Genomic DNA, 13,599 nt, shown 5'->3' with positions numbered 1-13,599 from the left:
GAAAGATATGGATTACAGGAAATTGGTGCAACATTGGAGCACACGCTAAGAAGAATATGTAAAAGTGGGAATTGCCCAGAATAGCTAAAAAAATTTCTCAAGCAGCATTGATGGAGTTTATAATTGTGTCTGCTCCCTTTCTATGATTGTATAGAATTTTATGCACCATTGCCTTCCATATTAGGTAAAGTGAAAAAGGTGATGTTTATATTTATGATTTAAATATTTCAGTTGGGGTAGTACGTTACAGTGAAGTGGAGAGGAGGTCTAACTGGATTTTTTTTTTGTAAGGATAGCTATTTCTCCATTACCCTATTTGAAAAACAAGATAATTTAAGAGCTATACTAATCTGTGCCTTTATTAATACCTATGGGACTTTTAAGACAAACTTAGTCAATACACTAGTCACAATAAGGTAAATTTGCTATAGTAGTAAATGAATCCTGAAAGATCCTTGACTGTTAGAATACAATTTTATTTCCTGAACAGATAAAATCCCCTGAGATTTGGTGATTCTGTAGGACAGTTTTCCACAGTGTAGATACTCAGTTAACCAGGTTGCTTCATCTGTGGTAGTCACCCAATTTTAATGTAGTCATTTATACTTGGTGAAGCAGGGAAAAAGACAGCTGAACAGTAGCACATGTGAACTCCCTAAGAGTTCACACTGAGTGAGGTGCACTTCACTTCTGTAAGGCAGACACATGTTCTTAAATGCAAGCGGACTGAAAGTATGATTGGGGCACATGGATATTTGGGGACCAGCAAATGAGCTAGCTACAATTGTGAAAGCTGATCTCTCATTTGGAATGAATTGTTTACTTAACTGTTGAATATTACTCTGCTTGTAATATATATTTAGCATAATATATGGTATGGCTATGGAGTAATATGTGTTAATTCTTAAGAATAAGCAGTTGTCACTAAGATTGGCCCTGGCTTTGATGTGAATCTTCTTTTATCTGGATTCTTTTCTGAGAGTTCCAGTGTGTCTACATTTCATAGGATGCCCCATCTCATTAGTCTGCAACAGCTGGTAGGTAATTTTATATTAATATTTGAAAGTGCATAAATATGATATGCATAGATATGATAAACTCTGTTTTAGGCATAGGTAAGATACACAGATTATATAGATAAGATAAACTCGGTTTTAGGCACCAGCTACTTTTCTCTTTTAGAAGCTATTTCTGGTCCTATCAGCAAAAGACAAAAATCCATCCCAAGAATTAATTTTGAAGGTTCAAGGCGGTATAGGCTGTTTGGGCAAAAGAAGTGTGGGTCATATCTTCTATCTCAGAACATCGTGTGCAATTTGCTCTATGGTTATAGCTAGAAAAAGTATATATGCCTACTTGTCTTTAGCTTGACTAAATAATTTAATCATGGAAAATACCTCCCAGATAACAATGAAAAAGGAGCTTCTTAAAGTTATACAACACAGCAATATTAATTTTGGAAAGAGTTCTCCCTTAGGACTTTATCTCATCCCCAAATACATGCATTTCTGGTTTTGTCCTTTATCTAATTGTAAATACACCAGAATTCAGCAGTAAACATTAGAAATATGAATTTTCAACAATATAGTTATTATCTCTTTTTGTTCATTGTTTTTAAATAATTGGCTTATTGCTTATATAATTTATACCTAGACATTTGAAAATTATTTTTCCACTGCTTAAAGAAAGCCATGGATTTTCCAAACATTGTAACAATTTTAAGTCAATTAGATTATCTCTTTTATCAATAATTTGTAAATTCAAGCAAGTTTCTATTTGGAAGCACTTAGTCATTATTTAATCAAACATTAATATATATGAAAGAGGAAACTTTAAAGATTGCAGATAGGAAAATGATGTAATGTACTTAAACCTAAAATTACCTAAAAATTCTGATTGCAAGACCATTATCATTTGCAATAGCCAAACTTTATAGCATATGAATAGATTTTCTTTCATTTTGCTTATTCTCATCAATTCTTAACCAAAACCAATGCTTGACTCCAGAGCTTCCTCATGGCATTTTTCACTTCTGCATTTCTAAGGGTGTAAACTATAGGGTTTAACATGGGTGTGATTATAGTATAAAATACAGCCACTGCTTTATCAATAGGGTAGGTGGTTGTGGGCCGAATGTTCACAAATATACAAGGTACAAAGAGTAAGATGACCACAGTTATATGGGAAGCACAGGTGGAGAGAGCCTTTCTTTGTCCTTCAGAGCTGTGAGTTCTAAGGGAGCATAGAATAAAGACATAGGAGGTGATAAGAATAGAAAAACAGAGCAGGCAGATCAGCCCACTGTTAGCAATAACAAAGAGTCCAAAGAGGTGAGTGTCAGTGCAGGCTAGCTTCAGCAGAGGGAAAAGATCACATATGAAATGATCAATGATATTGGGACCACAGAAAGGTAGCCATAGCATAAAAAAGATTTTGAATCAGGGAATGAAGAAAACCCCCAGCCCAGGACACAACCACCAGGAGACCACACACTCGCCAGTTCATTGTGATCATGTAGTGCAGGGGCCTGCAGATGGCCACATAGCGGTCATAGGCCATCACTGTAAGCAAGATGATCTCAACTCCCACAAAGAAATGTTCTGCAAAGAGCTGTGTCATGCATCCACTAAAGGAGATAGTTTTCTTCTCTGAAAGTAAATCAAATATCATTTTGGGGGCCATAGTAGATGAGGAACAGATATCTATGAAAGATAAAAAACACAGAAAGAAATATATGGGGCATCCCAGGGCAGGGCTGGTGGTGATAGTCACTGCAATAAGTAGGTTGCCTGCCAGGGTGATTAAATATATAACTGTGAACATGACAAACAAGAGTTTCTGCAAGTCTGGTTTCTGTGTCAGGCCGAGCAAGATGAATTCTGTCACGTTGTTCATTGCTTCATGGATCCAAGTTATCATTTGGACAAACGATTTATCTGCAAATATCACAGGGTTTGCAATAGTGATAGATAAATTTTGATGAAGCAATTTATATATCTGTGATGATTATTTTTCCTGTAACATTGATTGAAACTCTTGAGCAGATAAATCCTAGCCTTAAAGTTAGGTGTATTAGTAACTACGTGTTGAAGACATAGCCCTCTTCTGACCACATACAAATGCACTGAGCATGTTTTTATGACTGTTGTAATGTTAGGCAAATTTCCTGTATTTTACATGGATGGATACTTTCCAATCATTGCCATAGTATTTTCTGCCATAGAAAAACAGGAATAGAAAGAAATCTGAAAGATGGATAACAGACTTGAACTGTCAGCACTAATACCATGTTTCTCATCATACTAGCTAATAAAACTAAGCTGTAGAATTGGTTTCCTTATTAATTCTACCTTGTTTCAGGGTGAATAGAAAATATCATGTTATTTCAACATAAAATTTGGGTTGATGTAATGATTTTTAGAATCAACAGGCATGAGTATTTGAAGCCACAATAAGAAACATCCTAACAGTTCCATTTTTGAGCCCTTGCTACACTGAAACAGAATTGTGTAAGAAAACAAACATTTCTTTTGCAAAATCCCTCTGGACGAATGATCTCCTAAAGAGAAAAGAACAGACAGTATGATGCAATGTATATACCCTAAATTATTTGAAACTCCTGAACTCACTGTTGTGAAATTTCAGTGAAACTTAAATTTCAGGAATATTTTACAAATCAACACTCATTTTGAGGAAGATTAAAATGTTTTCTGAATTTGTTTTGAAAACAGATGCTTTAATTTGATAGAACACAGGTATCATAATGTATTGAATAGAAAATATTCTTTAGCATAGACAGACTGTTTTTGTATTTTGTTTTCAGCCATGTGAGGTTTGTATGACTCTTTGTATTACTGAGCCTTAACTTTTTCATATATAATGTAGGAATAATAACAAAGGGCATAGAAGAATTGAAGAACATCATTATACTTTTGTCAAAGCTTGTATCCTAAAGTAAAATATTTTTCTATATTTTTCCAAATTAATTGATAAAAGAACTAAAATTTAAATATATACATTAATATTCTCATTTCAAATATTTGCTCATTATATTATAAGGAGGGAAAGGAAACTAGGCTGCAGAAATTGATATATAATAAAATAGACATTTTTTAAAAATTTGTTAAATAAATTGAAGTGTTATTCGTATTGAAAAATACTCTTAAAAAAGATGAACCCATGTAAGTTGAATAAGAATCAAATATCAAAGGATATCAATTTAAAGAATATTGAAAAGAATATTATGAGTACAGCACTGGGAGCAACAAAATTTTTCAGTAACCAATAAGCATTTTTCAATACAGGGAAGTATTTTCTTCATATATTCACAAAAATAATGGGAAAAATGAAATAAGAAAAAAATTTAAAAAGCATTGTATGTATTTTAAACCTTTAAAAAAAGTACAAATCTGTTTTAAAAAGAAAATTTAAAAAATATACTTATATCCATATGGGGAAGGGATTGTTAAGTAAAAATGTATAAAACCTAGGACAAATATGACAGCTTCAACTACATAGAGAAATGGAACTCAACTGAAAATAATTAAAAGAGTAAGACCAATAATTATTTCTAAAAAAAGGCAAAATTAATGAAAATATAAAATGTCTTAAAATATCAAGAAGTGCAATTTAAAATGTGAATTATTTTTATCTGGAAAATTGCAAGGCTATATGAGATATATTTTCCATTACTTGTGAGGATATGTTGGTATAACATTCTGCAAATAAATTTTACCCTATCTATGTATCTTAGTCTAGTATTCCTTACTCCAGTTAATTTATTCTGCATAAGGAAATAATGGGCAAAAATTATGCATACAAGCTTTATTTCACAATAAGTTTTATAATAGTGAAAGAGTTGAGACAACTCAAATGTCTCCTTAAAGAGAACTATTAAGCCAATTCGGGTATGCAATTATAAATATCAGGTAGAGGTTAAAGGGTTTTGTAAGATGAATTAACGATGTGGAAAGTACTTTCAAGGTAATACTAAGTGGATAATGTCACATAAAATGCCATATATATTAAGCTATCAATTGAATAAAATGACATGTATATAGAAAAGTATATTAAGGTAAATAATACTATCTAAATTATGCTCTTAATGGGAATTTTTGTGGATGTCTTTCATAAATTTTCTGATCTGAATTTTCTGTATAGAGAATACATTGCCTTTATAATCAATCAATAAAATGATTTAATTAAAATTAATTTTCTCATATCTGTGCCTATACATCTCAAATGACAGCTTTTCAAAGTAAGGGGTATTCTGGTCCTTACTTATAAAAATCTGAGGTAGTAGAAACACATTTACATATAATTTACCTGTAAATTGAACCTTTGTAATAACAAATAATAACACATAAATCACAATAATAACAAATAAATCACAAGTTGTCCTTACCTCTATGAATACATTTGGAGAGTAGCAGATATTTTATGTTCTAGAAAACATTTGGTATGGAATTAGCATTCACTGACCTATCATTAATAATTTCTTTGCAGTTCATCCATGTTTACTTTCTTTAAGTACAGTATTTTTCCCTTAATTAGTGAAAATGATTGCTAAGACTTCTTAAATAAATCTGAGTTCATGGGTAACTGTAGACTAATACCATCCTGTGAATGTGGATCACAAGCATCCCAGCTCAGAAAGGAATTTCTTTAATCAGAATTTACAAATGTTTAGGCTTCAAAAGAAATCAATAGGGCAACACCTTATCATTGGAGGCCATCTCTCATAGGTCTTTTTCCTACACATTTTTCATTCTTGGGTTCTTAGTGACAAGGTAAGCTATACTATAGAGTCATTTGACTAAAATTAACCTGATTTATAGGCCTGAAAATAGCAAACAATGCTAAGGAAGAAAAATTTGGGATTGTAAATACCGTGCTTAGTAATAAAGTTGTCCTGAGTAGTCTCTGCATTCAACTCTTTTAAAATCTTTTCTTAGAAATGAAAGCTCCTCATGGAGATAGCTCCCTTGGCCTTTGATTCTGGATCCAAATGGCTTGGAAACATAAAAATAAAGACCTTCAGCAATCTGTAACTGGTTATGTCAAGAGGTCTATAGGCTCAGATATCCCCAAAATCTGTCCTTATCAGTACTTTCATGCATGATTACAGGGAAATATTTAAATGGATATTGCTCATGGCAAGAGTTAGGTATGCTCTTAACTTTCGGCTCCCAGAGGGTTAGAATTAGCAGCTTCAGCCAAATATAGCAGCAAAACTAGTTATCTTTTTGTCCCTTGTGTCTATAGCATCTGTGACTCCAAGGGTGGGGGTGGAAAGGGGAGAGACAGCTAGGGTGTGTTAGCAGATTCTCTTTATGTTTGTGGTTAAGAAGTGATCATATGAGATGTGGAGGCATTTTCGGGACTTGGAGTTGTCCTGGGTGGTGCTCCAGGGACAATTGCCAGACATTGTATGTCCTCCCATGGCCCACTGGATGGAACGTGGGAGAGTGTGGGCTATGGTGTGGACCACAGGCCATGGGGTGCAGCGATGCCCAGGGATGTACTCACCAGATGCAACAGATGTGTCATGATGATGGGGGAGAGTGTTACTGTGGGGGGAGTGGTGGGGTGGGGGTGGTGGGGGTGAATGGGGACCTCATATTTTTTTAATGTAATATTTTTTAAAAAATGAATAAATTGAGTAGAATTTGGAAAAAAAAAGAAGTGATCATAGAATCTGGGAGTTCAGGCACAGAATGTTCTAGTCATGGGGTAAGGGTGCATGAACATATCAGAACACATAAAGGAATCCTATAATATTTGTCTCACAGAGTGATAGGGAGGATTGAACAAAACAAGTGAAACATATAGCTTAGTGAAAAACTTTTACTTTGCACTTGATGGCCTGAGGAGTATAATAAACTGTGTCTTCTGGACTGGCTGATTTTCTTAATATCTCTCACCTTCCTTATGCCTCCTTTTCCATATGTGTAAAGGGCATGATAAGGAATACTTCTTATAGCCCTACAGTGGTGTTATTTCAGATAAGGCACATGATGCTTAAATGGCACCTGGCATAGAGGAAAGTCTTTTTGTCTATTGTTATTTTCTGTACAGGAAAATAGAGCTCTTGCTGTGCCTGACACAGGTTCTGTCAAGAATTGTCTCAGCAAATCTATAGAGCTTGACTTCTTTTTTTATACAGATGTTAGAATTCTGGTCAAATACAGAACTTAGGAAGGAGAAATGGCCAAGTTTTTGAAGTATTCAATACAGATTCACAAATCCTTACAAGTTTGATATCTTTTAGGTCTATTTGATGTCACCACAAAAATCTGACAGTGAAGTTGAGATTTCCTGAAAAGGTTGTAGGAGATAAAAGGCATGTGAATACCATGAGATCTAATAAATAATGAATATTTTCATGTATCTGTTACTCTGCTGCATTCAGTAAATCATCTGTGTGTCATATAATCCCCATATTATTCCATATATAAGGCAATTTAGCCAATGATAAAATGTAGTAATTATGGTTTTGGGTTTAAGCCCCAAGTGATCTGATTTCTAATGCTGAGCTCTATTTATGCTGTCATTTTGCCTCATCAGGCACTGGTTATCTGGTGTGTCTTACCCAATGAAAGTTGTGTGTGAAAAAGTGCTGACTCAGGCCAGCCCAGGATGGTTTACAAGCTTTGGTTGTACAGCCAGGGGCAGGCAGGACTTACCCCTACAACTGGTCCCATAGGAAAAGAGGATAAAGAAAGGAATTTCTCCTAACTTCTTTTTCTACCTTTGACTTCATCTTATTGAGCTCCCTAAGGACATTGTAATAACTTTGATTTAGGGATTTTTTTTTGATGGCTATTGTTTGGAAAAGAGGTCTGCTGAAATTTAGATTTAGGAACATGGATATCTTCTACATGAATGAGCCATGTTAGCATCTTAGATGACTGTATCAGTCAACCAAGGACTACTAATGCAAAATACCAGAAGCCTGTTGGCTTTTATAAAGGATATTTATTTGGGGTAAGAACTTACAGTTACCAGGCCATAAAGCATAAATTAATTCCCTCATCAAAGTCTATTTCCACATGCTGGAGCAAGATGTCTGCTGATGTCTGTGAGGGTTCAGGCTTCCTAGGTTCCTTTGGGCTCAACTCCTCTATTTTCTTTACAAGGTCAGCTGTAGACTATCAGGTGAATGGCTCTGTCTCTCCTGGGGGTTTCTGCCATGTCTAATGAGCTGTCTCTATTTCTCTGTGTTCTTCTCCTGGTTCAGGTCCTCTCTTCCCAGGGTCTGCTTCTTTTTCCTCTGTGGGCTGACTTCCTGGGGCTCCAGTTTAAGACTTCATCATCAAACTCCAACATCAAAACTCCAACATCAGAAATCCTCAACTCTGTCCTTTGCCATACCTTTTATCTGCGAGTCACCATCCCTTGGTGGGTAGGAACTCAATGCCCTAATGATGTGGCCCAATCAAAGTCCTAATCATAACATGATCAGACCCAGGTACAGACCAGATTACAAATATAATCCAGTATCTATTTTTGGAATCCATAACCATATCATACTGCTACAATGACTTATACCCAAATTATATGAACCTGCATATATTTCCCACTTCTATACAAATCAATGAAGAGCAAAGTCTGGGAGGTAGGGCATATGAAGCATAGAGACTTTAATAGAACATGTATTTTGTTTTTTTGTGTTTTTGTTTGTTTGTTTTTGTTACATGCTTTCCATTTTACTTTCATGTTTTTTATTAGAGAACTTGTGGGTTTACAAAACTTTATCATGCACAAAATACAGGATTCCCATATACTACCCTATTATTAACACCTTTCATTGGTTACATTTAAAGATACATTTTTAGTTTTGAACTGTTAACTATAGTCCACAGCTTAATTTAGGGCTCACTGTTTGTATAGTGAACTTTCATGGAAGTTTTTAAAATTTTTATTGTTACCACATATACATTCTAACATTTACCCTTTAAATAATATTCAGACATATATTTCTGTGCTGTTAATTGAAATCACAATATTGTGCTATCATAACTGCTATCCGTGATCAAAACATTTCTGTTATTCCAAATAGGAGCATTGTTCAATTTAAGCCTTACTCCCCTTCCCCTATCCTTACCTTTATCCAAGATTCCAACTATATGAGATTATTTATTCTAATTACTTCAAATCAGCAAGCTCATAGAATATTTGGCTTTTTTATCTGGCTTATTTCACTCAATATTATATTCTTAAGGTTCAACCACACTGACACACATATCAGGACATCATTCCTATTTATGACTGAATAAAATTCCAATGCATGTATACAGCATATTATATTTATCCTTTCATGGATATATGGACACTTGGGTTACTTCCATGTTTTGGCAATTCTGAGTAATAATGAATCGTAAGTGCATTATGTGCAAATATCTGTTAGAGTCCCTGCTTTCAATTCTTTTGGTTACATTGGTAGTAGCGGGATTGCTGGGTCATATGCTAATTTTATACATAGCTTTCTGAGGAACCGCAAAAGTGTCTTCTTCAGCAGCTGCACCATTTTACATTGCCACCAGCAATGAATGACTATTCTTGTTTCTTGACAACCTCTTCACCACTTTATATTTTCTATTAATTTAATAGCTGCCATTATAATGTGCGTGAAATTGCCTCTCATTTTGGTTTTGATTTTCATTGCCTGATGGCTAATGGTTCTGAGCATCTTTTCATGTGCTTAATATCCATTTGTATATCTTCTTTAGAGAGCTATCCAAGTCTTTTGCCCAGTTTTTAATTGGGTTGCTAATCTTTTTGTTATCAAGTTTAAGGATTACTTTATATATTCTGGATAATGACCTTTATTAGATATGTGGTTTCCAAATATTTTGTCTCAAAGTGTAGGTTGTTGTTTTACTTTCTTTATCAAAATGTTGATAAACTATTTTTGGGCACAAAAACCTGTAAAAATTTTTTATTAATTCCCAAATATTTACTTTTCTTCTGTTGCATGTGCTTTGGGTATAAAATCTAAGAATATATTGCCTAACACAAAGTCCTGAAAATGCATTCCTACATTTTCTTCTAGTAGTTTGATAATTATGATTTTTATATTTAGATCTTTGATTCATTTGAGTTGATATTTCATATGTGATGTCAGGTATGGGTCCTTCTTTATTTTTCAAATGGGGACCCAGTATACCCACCAATTGTTGAAGAAACTCTTCCTTTCCACTTCACAGTTTTTTGTCCCCTTGTCAAATATCAGTCAGGCATAAATGTGAGGCTTGGTTTCTGAGCTATTGATTCCTTTGTTCTATTTGTCTGTCCTTGTGCCAGTACCATACTGTTTTGTTTATGGTAGATTTAATAAGTTTTAAGATTGGAAAGTGTGAGTCCTCCAACTTCATTCTTCTTTTTGAAGATGGCTTTAGCTATTCAGGATCATTACTTTCCATATGAATTTGATGATTGGCTTTTTCACATCTTCAGAAAATGTTGTTGGAATTTTGATTGGGATTGCATTGAATACATAAATTTCTTTGGGTAGGATTGACATCTTAATAATACTTAGTCTTCTCATTCACAAAGAAAATATGTCCTTCCATTTATTTAGGTCTTCCTTAATTTCCTTTAAAAGTGTTTTGTAGTTTTCTGTATACATCTTAGATTTATTCCTAGATATTTGAATACTTTAGTTGCTATTGTAAATGGAATATTTTTCTTCATTTCCTCTTCTGAATGTCCATTATTTGTGTATAGTAACACTATTGATTTTGGGGTATTAATTTAGTACCCTGCAACTTTGTGGAATTCATTTCATAGTTCTAGGAGATTTTTTGTGGATTTTTCAGGATTTTCTATATATAGGATCATGTGGCCTGCAAATCAGGAAAGTATTTCTTCTTCCTTTCAGTCTTTCACCTTTAAGAAGGAAATTAGTTGAAAGTTTTTATCATATGTCTTTTTTCATATTGAGGCAGTTCCTAGTGTTTTAAGTGTTTTGATCAATAATGTGTACTGAGTTTTGTCAACTGACTTTTCTGCATTAATTGAGAATTTCATGTCATTTTTTTTCCTTCTTTGGGTTAATTTGGTATTTTACATTAACTGACTTTATGTTCACCCAACCTCGCCTACCAGGAATAAATCCTTCTTGGTCATGGTGCATAATTCTTTCAATATACAGTCAGATTTAGTTTGCTAGTATTTGTAAAATTTTATTTATTGAAGTATATCACTCATATATAAATATACATGAACGACAAGTGTATGATAATAGTTGTGAACTTACAAAACAAATATATATAACATCATACAGGACTCTCATAACTCACCCTATGGTTCTTGCTTTTATTTATAAGTTTTTAATCCACTTTGAGTTAATTTTTGGATAAAGTATGAGATAGATTATCTCTTTCTTTCTTTTGGCTATGGATATCCAATTCTTTTAGCACTATTTGTTGAATGGATAGTGCTGCCCAAGCTATGTGGGTTTGAAAGGCTAGTCAAAAATCACTTGCCTGTATGTGTGAGGGTCTGTTTCTGAACCCAGCAATTGTTTCATTTGTCTGTCTTTAGGCCAGCACCATGCTGTTTTTCCACTATAGCTAGATAGTATGATTTAAAGTCTGGAGATGAGGGTTCAATTTCCTTTTTATGATGTTTCTGGCTATTCAGGACCCCTTGCCCTTCCAAATAAATTTGATGATCATGTTTTCAATTTTTTTTAAAATGCTGGTGGAATTTTTATCAGGGTTCCATTGAATCCGTATATCAATTTGAGTAAAATTGACGTTTTATAATTTTTAGTCTTCCAATCCATGAACATAGAATATTCTTATAGTTAATTAGGCCTTTATGATTTCTTTTAAAATTAACTTGCAGTTTTCTGAATACAAGTACTTTACATATCATGGTTAAGTTTATTCCTGACTATTTGAGTTTTATCTATCATATTTTATTTTCACCACTCTTTTCACATTTTTAGTTACTTATATTGATATAATCTTCATTTCTAGACTCTCTTCCAGGTCCCTCTCTCCTGTCTTTTCTTTCAGGCTCTAGCACACCCTTTAGTATTTTCTGAAAACCTGGTCTCTTGCTTAGAAATTCTCTCAGTTCCTGTTTATCTGTGAATATTCTAATTTCACCCTCATTTTTGAAAGACAGTCTTGCTGGATATAAGATTCTTGGCTGGAAGTTTTTCTTTTGTAGTATTTTAAATATATCAGACCACTTTTTTCTTGCCTGCATGGTTTCTGGTGGGAAATCAGCGCTTAATCTTATTGGATATCCCTTATATGTTATGCATTGTTTTTCTCTTGCTATTCTCAGAATTCTTTCTTTGGCGTTTAACATTCTGATGAGTATGTGTCTTGGAGTTGGTCTGTTCAAGGTTTTTTTGGGGGGGGGGTTAGGAGTATGTTGTGTTTCTTGAATATAGATAAGGTTGGGAAAATTCCTACTATTATTTCTTCAAATAATCCTTCTGTCCCTTTCTCTTCTCTTCTCCTTCTGGGACACCCATGACATGTATTTTTGCATGCCTTTTGCTGTCATTTAGTTCCATGAGACCTTGTTCAATTTTTTTTCATTCTTTCCTTCATCTGTTCTTTTGTATGTTCCCTTTTAGAGGTCATTTCTTCAAACTCACCAATCTTTTCTTTTGCCTCCTCAAATCTGCTATTATAAGATTCCAATGTCTTTTCAATTTCATTTATTGCATCTTTCATTCCCATAAGCTCTGCTATTTCTCTATGTATGCTTTCAAATTCTTTTTGTGCTCATCCAGTGTCTTCTTAATATCCTTAATTTCTTTATCCATCTCATTGAATTTATTAAGGCGATTTGTTTGAGCATCTATGATCAGTTGTCTCAACTCCTTTATGTCATCTGGAGACTAATCTTGTTCCTTTAACTGGACCATAGCTCCTGTTTCTTGGTGTGGATTGTAAATTTTGTTGATATCTTGGCATCTGGCTTACTAGAGTATTTATTCTGGGTGCAGTTTTTCTCTTTAGTTTAGGGCTTCCTGCCCTTTCTCCCTTGCTGGTTGTGTAGTAAGAGCCAGGCATGTAGTTGGTGCTGTAAGCTGTAGAGGATCAAACTGCCCTCATTGTGCCAGGGATGAAAGAAACTTCTTCCAACTTTCTCCTTTGCCAGAGGTAGGGACAGAGTCACTGCTGTGTGGAATAATCCAACTGGTGTAGACCTAGACTGTAGTTGTCCAGAGAGACTAATGAAGCTTCAAGGTCCTTTTCCCCTGCCTGGGGTGGGGATGGAACTGCAAATGCAGGTAGCAATCTATGAAGTATGTGTCCAAGATGACCGCAGTTGCCACAGTAGACTTCCAATTTTCAGTGTGTGCCAGCCAGAGTTACCTGCATTACCTTGATAGGCTGGTACAGGGTTCACCAGCCATCTCCTTGCTGGAGGCAAGGCTGAAGCTTAGTCTAGGGCTGCAGGCTGATCTGGGTGAAAGAAACTGGTTCCTACCATCACTGTGATTTTTGGCTCTGACTTCCCCTCAGGCTGGGGACAGAGTTAAAATGCCAGACACCGGCCTCTTTCCAACTTGGATAGATTCATACCCCAGCTGTTCCCAGGGTTATATCTCAGCCAGCTGAGTCT

At 34.6% G+C, this 13,599-nt stretch overlaps 1 pseudogene; it reads right to left on the bottom strand.

The window, feature by feature from the left end:
• Positions 1-1,973: 1,973 nt before the first annotated feature.
• LOC101432657 (olfactory receptor 4C5-like) lies at positions 1,974-2,901 on the bottom strand (annotated as a pseudogene).
• Positions 2,902-13,599: the final 10,698 nt, after the last annotated feature.

This window comes from Dasypus novemcinctus, chromosome 10 (genome assembly GCF_030445035.2).
Source record: "Dasypus novemcinctus isolate mDasNov1 chromosome 10, mDasNov1.1.hap2, whole genome shotgun sequence".
NCBI lineage: Eukaryota > Metazoa > Chordata > Mammalia > Cingulata > Dasypodidae > Dasypus > Dasypus novemcinctus.
The sequence above is the reverse complement of the archived record's forward strand: the minus strand, read 5'-3'. Positions and strand labels throughout refer to the sequence as shown.